Source organism: Cryptomeria japonica, chromosome 3 (genome assembly GCF_030272615.1).
Source record: "Cryptomeria japonica chromosome 3, Sugi_1.0, whole genome shotgun sequence".
NCBI lineage: Eukaryota > Viridiplantae > Streptophyta > Pinopsida > Cupressales > Cupressaceae > Cryptomeria > Cryptomeria japonica.
In genome coordinates, this window is record NC_081407.1 from 48,392,559 (window position 1) to 48,411,349 (window position 18,791).

An 18,791-nucleotide genomic window follows, 5' to 3' on the forward strand; every position below is an offset into this window, starting at 1 on the left:
CTGGTTTAGTCACATTTACAGGGAGTACTTTACATTATGCTAACATATACTTAAGGGAAGTTTTAATTATGCTTTACACATGAATCACCAAACAAAGTTTACTCTAGATACACGTTCTGAAATTCTCAACAATTCAAATTTACACCAAGAAATTACATCATTCTGATATCTTTCTCAATCTTCCCTAAGCATTTTCATTCACATTACTAACTATGCAATTTCCCTTTCCAAGATGAAAAAATTTCCCCTTTCAATTAGAAGCCCAAAGCAACATACAATTTCATATGCGTTATAACAAAATTTCTTCTTAAATCACTGCATTCCAAATAGTATTTCAAAAACAACAATTCCTATATTTTAGACGAGAGGAGGGAGAGAGTTGGAAAATCAACTATTTCCTACGAATACACAAGAACTTCAAGATCACACCATATGCTCGGATATAAGTCTATCATTTTAGTTGCACGGTTTTCATTTCACTATCTTTTAGGAAGGTGCCAAAGCATCCTAACATGACATTTCTAATCATTATTGTTGCACTATAATGTTCTAGTTTTCCGATTCAAGAATTCAAGACAGTCAAATTTTCTTTCGTAATACAAGTCTTCTAGAGAACAATCACTATTCGTAATGCAATACAATACATTAACACTTCAAATCTAACATTGAAAATACCTAATATGACAAGGAGGTAAATGAAGAGCTATCTACTAGATATTACACATTTAATGCATACAAATTAACAAGTCTTTCATTTCCTCTTTTCGAAACGTAATAATACAATCACCCATATCCAAAGCAAGTTAAATGGTGCGTCACTTAATAGGTCCTAAATCACACTAGTTGAATAAGCACATAAAACAATCTTTTGAGGAACACATTAATACTCTCCTGAAGCTACTATAACATGTCCTCTTTTGGTATTCCTTTCACAACAAGCAATTTTCACAAAATCAACTATGCGCATTTTATTGCACCTTACTTAAGAGGGAATTCAATTATATTACTCCTACCAAGCACATGAAGAACCCTTTAATGCAAACATACCATTTTCTATCATTAACCAAAAATTAACTCCTAAACCAATCCCTTTCACAATCTAAAACACAAAAATGTTATAAGGCTCACACAAGGCTCAAGAAATATCATCCTTTCTCTTGCAATAAGAAAACTTAAATAAGAGATAACTACACTGGTCAATTCCTTTTAATTTAGTAGAGAGAGAAAAAGAAGAGTCATAATCACTCAATGCACTACATAATAAGCATTGACATTTGCCATACTAGTCTTTCGAGTGGACAATCATTAAGATAGATCAATACCATAAACAAGCACATACCGCACTTTTAGATTCAAGATATTAACAAACAACCCAGATGGATTAGTCAAAAGAGTAAAACACTTCAAAATTGAAGGTACATATGACTCCCTTTCAAAGTAAGAGAAATCATAGACCAAGACCTCAATAAGCAGACAAAACACCTATAATTATTCCCAAAACACCCACATCAATAAGGTGAAAACAAGGTGTGAACACACACATTACACACAAGTAGGGTTTGTTAATTCACACCCTCACATCAAGGAGGACAAGCATACAACATAAGATAGACACACACACAACAACTAAGGGCACAAGCAAAACCAGAGATCCCAGTGTTGCAACATGGGCTCTGATACCAAATGTAATGCCCCACCAGGAAACCCCTAAGGTTTAAGTTAAAAACACTCGAATAGAGTGTGAAATTTTTTTTTTTTATAATAATAATAAGAGTAGTTAATGAAAAGTTACAACATTAAGATAGTTTGGAGTTATCTAAAACTAGATAACACAGCGGAAGGCTAAACGATCCTAAGGAGTTTCCCAATGCGATTACATAACCTAGTACCTAACTCAACTTGCGTCAAATGATCCATAAATCTGGGTATCCTAATTGTGGGATAATGCATAAGACATGATTATATATATGTTCAATGATATGTCATCTTAGAATTGTAGGAAGCGTTCATTTACTTTGGGTGGTTAGGAGGCCATCGAGAGGATTATTTACTCCATGCACATTAACACCTATTTAATTTAAGAGACCTCCCTTAAGGTTCAATGTGATAACTATAACAAAGTTCATTCATTTGGGTTTTAAGATAACCACCCACATTTGATGTTTTTCTTAAATATTAAAAGTATGGTTAATAAGATGAGATTCGTTCATTAAGGAATTAAACTTCCATTCATAGAGTGAGGTTCCTTCTTTTGAATCCAAGCATAACCAACTAATGATTCATAGTTCTCTTATGAAGGATAAAATGTGAGTAGCCTTAGAGTTCATTGAAGTTTTAATAATGCTAATAGATGGGCTAAATTCCTTAAGATGAAAATGTATTAGGACCACATGAGTTCCTCCTTTAAATTAGAATATGGTTAGCAAGATGACATTCATCATTTCAAGATTAGAATATAAGTTCATAGTGTCGTTCTCCCATTAGGATTAGATTATAACTAACTAAATGTGTGTCACTCTTTTTAGTTAAATGAAGTTAATATGAAAATATACATTTACTAAGATTAAGATGTAAACAACTATACAACACTTCCTTTTTTTAGTTCAATTTTAGCAATCATAAGAGATTCTTTTATTAAGGTTACTATACCGTCGTAAATTGTATGCACTTGCTAGGGTGGTACAATTTCACACCTAGTTTAGCACCCGCCTTGGCGCATCTTGCATTTTGCATTGCATTTCCCCTTTAGCACTTAATTAATCAAATTAATTAGGTCTAAGGTTCTATTTTATCATCTCCCATATCATAAAGTTGGGCCCTTTTCATTAAAGTGTGCCCCTTTCATTTTATTCCTCTAATACATCATTTAATCTAAAACCCTAATTAGGTCCTATTTTGAACTTGGGGGCTTGATTTTGAGGGTCAAAACATCTTTAAATCACCTGTAACTTCGGGATTCGCTCTAAAATCATCATATCCGACGGCCCTGAAAATTTGGTGAAAAGTTGTCAGGACCATGGCGCCTGGAGTGCACACGGTCCTGGACATTTTTCCTGAAATTTTAGGAGCGCAATCCAATCATAAAATAAAGCTTAACCCCAAGAAATTGGTGGGAGATTCAATCTCTAGGTCGGCCAAAAGTTGAAATTAAGACCTAGGGTTTCATATATAAGAGCTCTCTTTCTTCATTTGAAAGGATGGGGAATTTTTGGTTTCAAGGACCTTCTATGCAGCGAAAGAGCAGATCTTTGAAGACTTCAACAACATTCAACATCCATCCATCAAGCATCCATCAATTTCATTCATCCATTTAGGGCTTTGAAGGCATTGAAGAACAATAAGGGATCACCGACTGAAGATTGGCTTGTACCCCTCCCTTGGGGTTGGGTATGATTTCATGTTGTTTTCATGTCTTTACATAAGCTTCATTATATCACCTTTATTCATGCTTTAGATCTCTTTACATCTTGATTTGGAGCATTTACATTATCATTTACAAGCAATTAGGGTTTACTTTCTAGGTTGCTCTAGTTTGCTTACTTGCATTTTAGGATCTTGCACACACACTATTTTTACAATACAACTTGGCTATTCGTGGAGGTGGAAATCACCAAAGCGGGGGTTTGACTAAGGCAAAACCCTATATAGCCGCCCGCCATACCTTTTCAGATATAAGTGCAGGTTTCAGGATTCGGACGACGCCGCAAGTTGCAGATCCGACGGAAGCAGACGGAGAGTGAACTTCACACCAAATTCCAGCCCAGAAAGCTAGGACAGGGGCGTGGGGCGCCCTGGTCCTGCCAGGACAGGGGCGTTGGGCGCCCTGGTCCCTGGGACAGGGGCGCTGGGTGCCCTAGTCCCTCTGTCAGATAGCAAGTTTCAGCATTTTTGACAGCTTTTCAGGTTGCAAAAACAACAGTTTCAGGAGTAGTTTCAGGAGTAGAATCAGGACAGTGGCGCCCGCGTCCCCGTCCCAAACATTTTCACTCAGATTTTAACTCTGGGTACACATCTGCATTCTTATCTTATCCTTGTGTTTACAGCTTTCCATTGTTTAACCTTAATTCTGCAATCTTGTTATTAGTTCATACTTTCACTTTGGGATTAGGAATTGAACTTGTATCATTTTATCTTTCAATTACAACAAAGGAATAGAAACCCCTAATAGGTAGCCCGTGGCTCTCTCTTCCACAAAAAGAAGTAGCCAATTGTGTGATACCTCTAGGCTCTTTCGTATTCCACAATGTGTGTCAAAAGGTAGGATTAGGACATGTTAGCCTAGTCTCGCTTTTTCCCCTACACAGTTACAATTATGGATAAATAGTTGAGTTAACCCAATTTTCAAGTTAATTTTGGTAAGGATTATTTGTTGAGATTAAAATTTGCAATAACTAAACAAATTCATCCAATATAGTGAAACATAATTAACATGGCGTTACTCATTTAAGAAGATAAAAGTAAATACCTATATGATGTTCATCCTTTAGATTTCAACTTAGAAATTATAAAATTAATTCTATCTTTGTTTCCCATACTCATTTGTTCAATTTACATGCTTAATAACAAGTTAATCCGATGTTGCAATCTAGCAAGATTATTTTCACTAATACTACTTTTAATTCCCATTTTCAAAATACTTTTACATAATCTTAATTACAATATTTTATGAACCTAATTACTACATTTGTCAAGATGAATAATTTTATGCACTTAGATTTAAATTCATTAAATTCACACCATACACTTATACAAGATATCCACCATACATGATAACTTAAAGCATGAAACAAAGGAAGCTAAAACATCGCATAACACATATATGATCTCGGAGTTCACCCCTAAGGGGCTACATCTCCGGGTTTGCTCAACTGCAAGACCCCTTTGGCATTATAATATAGTTAGGAACTTACATAATCACATGACTTTTACATCTTTGCCACTAGGGGAATACAATCAATATACAATAGACACCTCGGTCGGAATTTACATAATTGGTCCCTTCTAAAGCAGATCCAACTGAACACTTCAAAGCAAATACAGGAATTCTAATGACTGACGATACTTTGACTAGGGGCGTAATCCGGCTATGACCAACACAAATAACTAGATAACAGGGTCTGAAAACAAATACATCAAGGTATGCCGCCACCCTAAACAAGGCAAATATGGATCTTAAACTTACAACATTTTTTTTTTAAAAAAAAAACGTAACGTTATCAAAATTTACCTGCATCCTACTAGCATTTTGTTGAAGTAATAGCAAAATATACGAAGATAAATTTAGATTCATATTCCAAGAAAACTTCTCATTAACATGTATTACCAAGCATTAACCAGAGTATAATTATTTCAAAGATCTCCAAATAAGACCATATTTAATCTCTTTTCCAAAGATTACTCCCCGATTATAATTGGTTCCCAAGATTAAATGTTAACTAATATAAATCTAATAATCCATGATTAACGAATCCCCCTCCCCTTTTATCCACAGATTTAAACATACGCAAGCTTTGTATTTAACGTATATATATATATATATATTGACATTAAAATCTAATTTCCTAAAAAATAGGTCTTCCTACATTTATATTACAACTTCTTTTAAACTTTCCCATGACATTTTTCTTCCATTCTGTAAATGTCAATATTATATATTATTTTTTTTAACAACAAATAAAATATATATAAAAAAAAAACAATAAAACAGACTTTATAGTTATCTCTCTTTTTTTTTGAGAAAAACCCTAAACTTTGAGGCAGGACCCTGCGACCCACAATGTGGACGCAGGTTCTGCGAGCCACATTGTGGACGCAGGCCCTGCGGCCCACATTGTGGACGTAGGTCTATGCCTGCGGCCCACATTGTGGACGTAGGTCTGTGGCCCACACTGTGGACGCAGGCCTGCGGCCCACATTGTGGACGCAGGCCCTGCGACCCACTCTATGCACGCAGGTCTGCGGCCCACATTGTGGACGCAGGCCCTGCGGCCCACAGTGTGGTCGCAGGTCTGCGAACCCACGAGGAAGGAGAAGAGGGGGGGGAGCGGGGATGGCGGCGCGAGTTGAGCCTCGGCTCCTCCGCCCGCCAAACCCTAGCCCGAAACATATAAAATTTATTTTCTCCCCTTTTTTTTTTGTTTATTATTTATTTTCATTTTTTTATTTATTTTTTTAAAAGAAACACATGGCCTAAACATAACTGATAAAAAAAAATACAGTTTGAACACCATTTTTTTTTAGTAAAATAAAAGGAGTCTTCAGAACCATTTTCACTCTTCAATATGTTTCAAGAAAACATAATAACCCTTGAATCCAAGGCAACCAAACTTTCAAAAAAGAAACTGAACTAAATCTTTAGACATTCATGGTTATCCTATCTTTTTCCAGCATTTCATGGAGAGCATTCAATCACCAGATTTGATTCAACAATAAATAAAAGGGTAGGTTGAAATCCTACCTCCAACGCATTCCGGGAAGAGTTTGTTGAAGAGCTCCACCTGCAACTCCAAGCAAATCTCCCATTTTTCCAAAGTTTTCCCCCATCTCCATTTTTTTTTTTTTTCCCCCCCAAAAAGAACCCCCAAAAACATTTTCAAACTAGGTTAAATGAGAAACCCTATTTTTGCCCTAATTTTCAATTTCGAATTTAGGCATTTATTTTTAAAATAAAATAAATGAAAATGAAATTGGAAGTCATTCATTTCCATTATCTATTACATCTTATTCACTTTCCTTCTGAAAATTAAAATGCTTCTATTTCTTATTGGGTTTTAAATTTTAATTTCTCAATATAAATTTTAAGCCTACTTCAAATTCGAAACTATTGACCGGGTAAGGCGTTTTGATTAATTTAATTTTCTAAAAATCAATCTTTTATACTATATCAACTATACAAGTAAAAAGGAAATAATTTCTTTTTAATAATAAAATTTACCCTTTCTATTCCAAAATGCGAAAATGATAAATTTTATTTCTATTTCCCAAATGATTTTAAATCTTTCTTTTCTAAGATGCATAACTCATTAAATTCGTTATTATTAAAATTAGCTATTAAATTGACTCGCTATAACATAATAAGCGACCTTTTTAAATAAATGACTAATCTAATGAAAGAGTCCTATTTATTCTAATTGTCTCAACTACAAATGCGTAAATGAGCACATTAATCCAAGTTAAATACCTTAAGCTTGCTACAATAATGATTAAAGCGATCTCTTTAAATTAACGATTAATCATATAAAAGAAAACTACCTATTTTAAATTTTCTACATTACTAATGCGTACATCCACACATTGAATTGAATTGAATATTTAGAATAACAAACTCCACTTACCCCGCGCAAGGCATGCAAATCGAGGAAGTCCACCAAATCACACGACATGCAACCCAACAAAAAGAAATCCCCATGAATCCACACACGATGCTCACCTGACCATGGCTAAGGCAAGACGAGAGTTTAATGACCACCAAATCTGAATTCTAAGGATGAAGGAAACATACTCAACCTCGCAAATCCCCAAAGGAGATGAACCTCGCCTTAGGCGGTGTCATACCTGCAATCTCCTGCACTCATGAATCACGCAAGCATATATATACATATACATATACATATTCAATGAAGGCGTTAGCTCGAGATTTATCACAAGAGTTAGGAAACAATTACATATACACAAGAATCGATGCAAAAGCACAATAATAGGTATGCACGATTATTTATATTATCTAAACTACACATAGCACCACGGTTAACCTACCATTCAAGAATGCCACATAGGAAGTCAACCAAGGTCAAACGGGTTTTACAAGTCCAACTAGGGTAGGGGCATTACAACAAGGTGTTTAGTAAGGATTTCTATTAAGCATTACTCCTTGGTGTCACGCAAGCGTGATTGAGACATTAAGCCCACCAAGATACCAAACAAATGTAGTCGTGCAAGCACGATTTAGACCTTAAGTCCCTACTTAGATGTTGATATGAGAAAGAGTCCAAGGGTCATCACTTCCCAAGTAACTACAATTCCCACGTAACCCTTCCTTCAAAGCTTTTGCCCATCAGGTATTTATTTATAGTGAGTTAGAATGCCAAGGTATTCTAGCTATACTCACTTTGGGTCATTCCCTTCTCACGACTGTCACTTGATTGCAAAAGAAAGAAAATGGTCGAGAAGGCAGGCCCTCTAAAGGTAACAAACAATTTGAGCCATGAGAATGGTATCGAAGATCTGGATTTCTGATCACCCTAAGAAGGATGAGAGCATACTCTCCTACTCCAATGTCAAACTCGACAATCAAAGCAAACACACATTCATTCTGCACAGAGAATCAGTACCAAAAACCAAAAAGCAGAAAAATAATGCAAAACAAAGCAATTTGCAAGTAAAAACACTGCTTTTTACCTTTGTTTCTGGCCTTACACAGGCCCAGAATGTCTCACACAAGCGCAGAACTCAGTAACACAGGCGGACAATGTCGTAACACAGGTGCAGATCCCTTTGACACAGGCACAGAAGTCCTTGACACAGGCACAGATTGCTTGACAGAGGCACAAAACTCTCCTACACAGGCGCAGAAGTGCCCAAAAAGCCCTGCATTACCCTGTTTCTTGGGGTTTTCACCTACAAATCAAATCAAAAGCACTCAAAAGAATGGTTAGGGGGTTAGTTCACATCAAGTTCACCAATTAATGTAACTAGGAATCTAGAAATCATCAAAGCAAATAGGAATTTGGCCTAGTTCAATCACAAAAACTAAAATGCAGTGACAAGAATCCTAAAAACACTCAATAAAGACATGAAAACAAGACATCAATTCAAACGCAAACCATTGCAAACTTGAATGTCTCCTTCATGTGGCTCCATTGTCCTTCTTTCTCCTTCAAATAGCTTTATTTGTGGATCTCACCTACTAGTGCATAAGCATGATGTGAAAGCAAGTAGACAAGATGATAGCGCAAGAATACTAGAAGCGTGATTGATTCGACCAGGGACTTTGATTGAAGAAATTCATCCAATTTATAGACAAATTGGAGAAAAGATCAGATTAGCATGAAACTGATTCGAATAGAAATTCAAATCAGGAATAGAAAAATTATGACAAGTGTATGACAAATTGCTATGCAAGGATTTATGACAATTTATGACAAATTGCTATGCAAGGATTTATGACAAGAATTTGAAATAGAAATAGACATTTAGGAATTTAGGAGAAATTAGAAAATTAGGTTAGAAATAATGACTTGGAAATTAGGAAATTGATGAAAATTAGGTAAATTAATTAATAATTTCTCATTCATTAATTAATTTACAAAAATAGGAGGAATTAATTAGCCAATTAAATAAACATTTAATTGTGACAAGAAGACTTAGGATAAATAAATAAATCATTTATCCTAAAGAGAAAATGGAGAGAAAATGACAAACAAGGTTAAATGAATAAATCATGACACCCTAGAAGATAAATTAGAAATGCAAGGACGATAATTAGGTCTTGATGTAAGATTGATTTGATGTTGATTCGATCATGATTTTGAATTGATAAATGATTCATACTGATAAGTGATTTGATTGATAAATGCGCCAATTGACGATGAACAATGACTAATTGATCCAAATTGACATGATTGAGAAGGACGACGATCAATGTCAAATCGATCGCAAAATGACAAAAACAACAACAATCGATGATAAAATAGATTACAAAATGACAAGATTGGAAATGACCACGATTCGATGACAAATCGATCGCAAGATGACAAGACTGAAAATGACAACGATCAATGACAAATCGATCACAAAATGACAAGATTGATAAGAGGACAATGATCGATGATGAATCGATCGCAAAATGAGAAGATTGATAAGAGGACAACGATTGATGACAAATCGATCACAAAACGACAAGATTGATAAGAGGGCAAAACCCTAATTAGGATTGACGATGTCCAAAATGATGACAAATGAGCTTTGCACATTGATACGACAGGATAAGATTGACCAAAATCATGACTGAAGATTGTTGTCGACAAGACCAAATTCGAGAGCGAGATAAATGAAGAATGCAGAAGAAGGACTCGATGCTCGCAAATGATAAAGACCAAGTACGCAACATAGAAGAAATGTTAATGCGATGCAAAAAACCTAAAATAAGGCAATGTGCAAATGTTAAAGTATGACTCCGCAAGCATTGACCATTTTTAGGTGTCTACATTATCTAATCAATGTAGAACACATACCGGCATAGGATATGGGAAACCTATTCAGAAAAACAATGTGACTTGTTACGCCTATAACAAGATTGGACACATTGCTAAATTTTGTAGAAGAAAGACCTCACCGACAAATAACAAAGGTCCTAGTTTGAAAGGTAAAGAAAAGGTTGAAGAGGTAAAGCAAGAATTCTCAAAACAATGGATTAGAAAGTCAGATCAGAATGTTGATGTGAATACTCCTCCACCAGCAGAACAAAGTAACACTCCACTGGCAGGAGACTCTTCATCTAACTGAAGGAAAATCCTTTGAGGGTTTAGCAAATAAATGAGAAACATGCTATTATTCCCTCGGTTGATGGTAAGAAGTTGAAATTACTTCTATACCGACAGAAAAGTTAAGTCTTTACTTAACCGACAAGCATTAAATGTGGTAGTTGGGGATGATGACATTATAAAGCAAGTGTTTTGGCTCCATTTTTCATTCACCGAGCATTCAAACTTTTGAGAGCGCAAAAATTTCTTAGTGAAGGCACCCTAAGCAAAGCAATTCATCAAGCAATCATTCCTTAAAGCAAATAAAGGTATTTATATCCATGTCTTCTTCATCTACTCCTGAATTCATTGCAAACCCTATTGTTGTTGAAGTAGTTAAGCGCCCTAGACCCGTCTTCAAATTGGTTCCCAAAATTGCTAAGAAAGATGATGACATAGGTGCATTCTCCTAAATCCCTAAAGGAGTAGTTTATGTTGAAGACCCTAGAATGTATATACATTGTCATATAGAGGAATTGGGTGATGATGAAATCAAAAACATGTATAAATCTGTAATTTGTGATGAATCCAGAAATGTCAAAACTGGATACACGATAATAGAAACCCTAGGTTTTATAGAAATTCTTAGTATCCCAGATTTTCCCAAGGATATCATAAGAATTGTGCTAAGTGGGGTTCATGGTGAATTCTTTTAGTTGGACTCTATTCACAAGATTACTAAGGAAGTTGTCAAAGTAGTAACAGGGTTACCTTCCACCGGTAACAAACCTGACAAAACCAAGAGAGTCTCAAATGACACAGTGATAGACCTAACTGGTGCAACATTTGACAAGAGATCACTGAGGGTAAATGATGTAACGGATATCAATGTCAAATTTATCAGTATGCTCTTAGGCTACAAAACTACACATGCAAATAGGTTAAACTCAGTCTCTAGCCTATGCATTAAAAGTGCCTATGATATGGTAAATGATAATGCAAGGCTAGACATATGTGAATGGCTTAAAGATGAACTGATTGATAATTTGGGAAAGATAAAGAAAGACAAAAAGGGAACATTCAGAATTGGAAACCTACTTGTTTGTCTGATGTTGTACATAACCAAACAAGTACCCGGTATTGGTATTAGAAATTTTGGTTTTGATATACCGGTAGGCAAACAATTGTTATATTTACTGAACAACATGGGAGAGAACAGGGAAAAGAACATAAATGAGTATTTTCAGGCATTGAAGGCTTGAATGAAAACTAGAGTTAGATTGTCACAAACAATTGTGGATAAATATAAGGATGAAATCTATTTTTTGATAAAGAAGGATGAAATTTGGATGGAGGCAATTATTCCTAGAACCATCTGGGTAGCTGAAATGGGGTATGAAACTAATGACAACATAATAGAAGCTTATGCAAAAGCCCTCCTAGAAGCTCCAATGGAGCTTGAAGAAAAAGTTTTTGGCAGTGCTGAAACAATAGAAAGCCAAATCCAATCAAGGAAAAGGGTTAAGAAGGTTGAGGCAATTGTTAGAAAAGGAACCCGATAGGCACAAGCTATCAAGGAAGATGTATTAAGACAAACCGGTATTAAAGAGAGTGAACTGAAATAACTTCAACCGAAAATTCATCTGTCACCGGTTGCAACTTCCTCTGAGAGTGACATACCGGCTAAATTCAAAAGAGTTGAAAGGAAGAGAAAAACTTCACCGGTATCCTCACCTTCTCCTAGGAAAACAAGACAGAAGCAACAAGCAGTGAGGCCCCCAGCAAAGAAACTGACTCCAAAGAAAAAGAAGATGACCCCTAAGAAGAAGACTCAACAAACTATTTCTCCCATTGATAAACTTCTCAATGAAATAACAGAGTATGGAAAGCTGAAAAACATTAACAAATTATATGACACACTATCGGCTGATGACAAGGAGAAAGTAGAGAACAATGTAATCTTATACTTAGATATTTACAAGAAAAATTTTATGCAAGTTGTTGATGAAATACTGACAGATCTATATAATAGACTAGAAGCTAGAAGGCTAGCTATTGTTGAACTTGATAAGAAAATAAAGATTGAAAAACTACTTGTTGTACATCCTGTCAAATCACCTAATGAGATAGATCAATTGATCTCTAAGGCTAACCGGTCAGTATTTTCAACTGCTCACCGACTTGTAGCACTGAGGGTAGGTAGAGTGAATGAGGTAATAGAAGAAACAACTGATGCATGGGATATATTCCTTGTAGAGAAGGAGAAACAGGAAGAGTATCAAAGCCCTAAACCCATCAAGGTATATCAAAAGGATAAGGGAAAAGGTAAGGTTGGTGGACCACCCAGTATAAAAATAATAGACAACTTATCCCCACCGCCTTTAGATACTCCACCGACAGTTACTACTAACAATCAACCGGCTACTAAGAGTATGGACCCACCACATGAGGATACGAATCCTGATTCTGAGGTGTTATATACAATGAACATTGACACTCAGAAAGTCAACATTGTGGTGGATAAAGAATCAACTAGGAAATCAAATGTGGCAACAGAGCCACCGATAGAAAACATTACAGTGACCCTGGACACTGGAAAGGCAAAGACCACAGATGTACATAATGATTCATCTACTGAGCCACCAGCAATAGGCAACACAAAAGAAAAACCAGCAATGGACAACACTGAGAAACAGGCAGATCAACAAGCTCCCTCATAGGAACAGGTTCATGCAGAGACAGTGCCACCGGCAACAGCTGAGAAACCCAAACCTTTGCTTAGAGAAATGCAGACACAAACTGACCTACCAGAGGTCACTACAAGCAAATAAGTTATTCACACCGACGGAATACAGATTGTTGGTTCTTCCATGGAAGAATTCAGACCAACAAATGTGACAGAAGTTCTATTGGATTCAATCAAGAAAATAACAAAGTGCAGTGCACAAGCATACAAAGCTATTGATGATGCAATCCCAATTTTGAAAATGATAGCACCCAAGTGTAATGTGGATAATAAAGATTCTTTAAATCAACTTGACACATTGTCCAAGTACATTACTGACAACAATGTGACAGTTGAACAAATAAATCAGGAAGCATTCAAAGAGAAAATTGAGAAAGAAAAACATAAATTCTTTGAAGAGGAAATAAAGAAGTGCATGAGACAATTTGACACTCTTTTACCAGCACTATGTAAAACATTAAAAGAATTTAAAAAGTTGTACAAAGATACATGTAAAACAAACTTTTTGACAGTAGATATAGACAAGAAGATTAGTAAGGTATAGGAAGAAATAAATAAATTAGCTGATAATTTCATTAATTCATTTGAACCATTATCAGTTTTTGAGCAGAAAATAACAGGTTTTGAGGGGGAACTTCAGAAATTTGAAAAAGAGAAGGAAAGAATAAAAGGAAAGGCAAAAGATCTGAAATGGAGACTTAGTCCAAAATTGGACTACCTCGTCTCCCTGAGAAAAGAGATATTTGAGGCATTGGTTCAAGGACAAAAGACATCAGAATAGCAAATGCAACACCTCACCAGTACAATTCAGAGGACAGAGGTTGCATTAAAGGATAGTGAATTGTTCACTGAGAGCCTGAATCTGGTATTAGTAGACCTTTTCAGATTGTAACCAACCGGTTATAGGGATGATGCTGGAAACCACACTCGGTTGACACCTTGACAACCTTCGCCATTGATGCCAAAGGGGGGGTAGTGGAAATGAGAAAAATGATTAGCAGAAGACACCATCAGCTCAGGGGGAGCACATATGATTTGGCACACAATTTTTGGTAAGACAATTTTGGCAGATTCTTTTTGGACGACACTTTTTGGATTTTTCTCATGAGTGTTGCCATCAATGCCAAAGGGGGAGATTGTTGGCAAATGCACACTCCAATGAGAAATTATAGGTGATTGAAGGTTTTGTCATTGATGGCAACCTTGCAATCATATGATACTGGCAAGACAATTATACCGGCACTGACAATGACAAACTCTACACCGACACACAGAACACCGACAGTGAAAGAAAGGATACTGGCACCCAGGCCGACAGGAATTTTGTTAATAATATATTTTGTAATTAATTGTAAAATCATTATAAGCTGACATGGCAAGTTATAATATGATTCATTTATGTATGATATCATTGTAGAACATTTTGTAATAAGGTGATAGGCAAAATAATGCAGACCTAATATGCAAATTTTAGGTTAAGGGTTTATGTATGCAGTAGAGCTAAAACCGGTACTGGATCTAGCATAGTAGATTCTATTTTGAAGTAGTACAAGACATTGTATGATTATAATCCATTTTTGTAAGTCAGTCTGACTTCCTTTTGTATTTGAGTAGTGAGCTCTAGGCACTTGGCCTTCCTACATGTGCAGGCCCCTATTGTAGTAGTAATATTCCCTTATTGGTCAGTAAGTGAATATTGTGGGTCACAAATCCCACTGAGGTTTTTTCCACACCGAGTTTCCTTATTAAACTACTGTGTTATGGTGTGCTCTTCATGTGGTTATTGTTTTTCTTGTTTACTACATTACTTTTGATTTATCGATACACTGTATTGACATGCTTTACATGTTTTAATTCAAGTAAATTAATAAACTAGTTAGATACTAATTCACCCCCCCTCTTAGTATCTTTGGGAATCCTAACATATTAAGCCTCCAAGTGATTCTATCTTTCAATATTATCAAAAGTGGAAGAATGAGATGATCTTATCTTTGAGTAAGCCTAGAAACCCTAGACTGATTCCTCCTCCTCATGATGGACTTGGTATGCTTCCTACACTTTCCATTCCTCTTATATATGTCACAGTTCTGCCTCCTACATCTTACAAAGGGAAGTGCACAACATTTCCTATTTTCAAGCTAGTAGACCATCTCCCACTCCTCCTCCTTTAAAGGAAGAGAATAAATCTATATCCATTGATCCTAAACCTTTACAACATTAAAATAAAATAAATGAAACTATTGTGTGAGAGAACGCCGACAAAGATGTTGTGCTAAGGCTTGTGAACTTTCTTCTCAACCCATTTCCTCCTCGACGACACCAAATATTGACTTAGTCCCATTTGTCTAGCCTTCATCTAAGCTTAGGGAGGAAGTTAAACCTAAATCACCAAGATTAAAATTGCACATGATGGTTCATGTTCTATTCATATTAGAGATCCTTTTTTTTTAAATCTTGATGAAGAAATGGATGAAACTGATGTTCATGATGACAATGTTGATACTAATGATTCTAATGACGAATACGAGCTTATTGTTGTTGACAATGATTTATCTAAACAATTTTCAAAAGCATTAATCCTAGCTCCTAATAACAGACAAAGTGACTCATCATTAGAGCATGGTCCTTGTTTGGAACTTGTAATAGCTCCATCTATTGTGCTTGAAGTTTCTCCTCTTACATCTTGTTCACCTTCCCAAAATAATATTTATCAAGATTGGGAGGTGGATGATTTGCTTGATTAGATTCATTTGTGTCATAGATTCTCTCTTTCCTCTCTTGCTTATTCGTAATTTGTTTCTTTTTTATGTTAGGTTCTCTTTGGATGGCCCTTGTCACTCCATTCGTGCAAGTTAATAAAGAGGTCAAGTATATTGTGTCATTATTATATTTGTTTTCCCTTCTGTTGTCTACTTGGGGATGATGCAAAGCATTGAGATCTCTTTTGGTCTCTTCTATGTTGACTCAAAAGACACATGTTCTCTTCTTCCATTGTGCTTGTGGTTCCACTACCTTTGGAGGATGAAGTTAATTCAATACAAATATTTTATGATATACATTAGAGCATACTGGCCCCAAAGTTAGTGGATCCTTATATTTTTTTATGTTTTGTGATCATTATCCTTTGAGTTGTCCTTTCTTGGGGCTATATCATTATGGTAACATGCTTATATTTTGGATGCATTCCACCTTAAAGAAATTTCTCTTGATAAGGTTTATGCAATCGCTTTAATATACACTTTGCTCAGCATTTCACTTTATGCACACACTATCACATGTTTTCATACTCAAGTTACTTTGCAAACTAAGCCTTTTTCTTTATATTTTGGTTTTTTAATTTTTCATGATTCATAATAAGTGAACCTTACTAAGCTAGCATTAATGATTCTCTCTCTTTCCTATTTTTTATGTCTCTTTTATTTGATGTTGAAGTAGTAAGATCCTAAAGTCCCTTGGGGGATTAGTGTATCTTGTCTCTTTGGTACCTTGATAAAAGCTTTCAAATGTAAACATTTGTACTTTACCGAGAGTATTCTTAGTTTCATACTCCCATTAAAGTGGGGGCTAAATGTCGCACCCTAAATTATACTCCCTTATAATTTTGTCCTCATTTGGATCCTCACCTTGGTGTTCATCCTCTAAGGCCTGATTGGAGCCTTGATTCTGCTCACACCATGCACAAAACTCAATATTTTCATTATCTGCACTTTCTCCCCCAAAATCTAGAGTCCCTAATTGGCTCCTCAGGGACTAGAGTTCCCTTGCCCTAGTTCTCCCAATTAGGGACCATTTTGGGGACTCTCAATGCTAACATAATATATGTGGAAAATTAATTTGTTTTTTAACCAAGCATGTATAAAAAAAGGTCTATCCCCCTAATTTTGACATCCACTCTTAACGAATTCAATCAAGCAATCAAAAATTTATTCAAATTCAAGTGAGCAAGAAATCACTCTTCTTTCAAGAATTAGAGCAAAAGTAAAGTCAAGATTCAAGCATTGGAGATGACATTCATGTTCTATGTTTTATGAAGACGACATGAAACCCTAATTCCTTGTGAAGACAAATAAAACTTCATAAAAAGGTATAACATTAGTGTTTTAGATATTTGTTTAGCATTCCCCTCAAAAGGAAATCATTTCCATTATAGTACTTTATTTACATTTCAATTATATTTCATGGTTAATTCCAAAACTGGGGTTTGACCTAACGCATACCCCTATGCCCAGCCATTTTGCCTTCTTTATTATGTGTAGGAACAAGTATAGAGCTGTAATTTTTAGGATCACCATTATTCACACAAACAAATAGGTTCCCTTTTGGATGACAAAAAGTTAAGAGGACCAAAGCAATGGCAGTTCGAATCCCCGTAATTTAGGTCAACCTTTTGGAAATAGATCCAAATATTCACATATTGCCTAGATCTAGGTTTGTATCTCTGTTTGATGACTGTAGCTCACTATTTATGCATAATTGCTTCAATTCACACACATTTACCCTAATTCTAACATTATCAATCAAATCAATACAATTCAAAGGAAAAGAAGGGGAACATCTAAAAACCTTAGAATCTGATCATAATCTAGATCTATCAAATTCTATAACTCCCTAATGTATTGGTCCCTAAGTAAAAATTAGTGGTTATACTACATCTAGTGGTGGAAACCCTAATTTTTCACCATTACAATATGAACTTTGAATGTACGATCTGTAGAGGACTTTGCAATATTTTCATTAATATTCAAAACTAAATGACATTTGCTACATGAATTTTATTATTTATATTCTGGTGATGATGTTGTCTATGATGAAATCCATGACTACATTACTCGTATCCTTCCTAGTAGGAATGGCCTCAATCCATTTGGTAAAGTAGTCTGTGGCAACTAAAATCCATATATGTCCACCACTGAATTTCTCACTTGATGTCATGTCCCTTTCCAAAAATAGCTACTTTCTAAAAATAGTAAGTTGGTTGTCCCAAAATAGCAAATAAAAATTTATTAATAGGCCAAGAAATAATATAAATGTTGGTGATATGGTTTGAGGAAAGATTATTTAATCACCCCAAAAAAAAAAAAAAAAATCTTTCCAATTTGTGGCATGGGAAAATGGAAATTTTATTTTGGCATGATTTTTTGCTCTTTGGGATGTTATGGAAAGTTTTGGCAATTGGGAGTTTACATTGAAAGTGGAAGAACTTGAAGGACACTTGGAAATGGTAGTTTCTATTCTTGGAATTTTGGCACCCAAAATTGCATTTGAATGTATTTTTGATATATATATGTGGCTTTGGATCCATATTGGGTTATTGTTGTTTGTATATTTCACAGAGCTTTGGCTTGTTTATTCAAAGGTTGATAAACCTTGGAGAAGGAGACTAAATAACAGGAGTTTGAAGGTTTCCAAGTGGACTAAGGACAAGAGTCTAAGCTTCATCAAGGTTATCTAAGTTCAAGAGCTCAAGGGTTACTGAGAGTAATCTCATTCAGAGGCTACCATTGTGCTTGAGGATTTGGCAATTACAACAGTCTCAAAATTTGTCTTGCCAACAAGGGTTTGAAGCAATAGTTTGAGGATTGAAT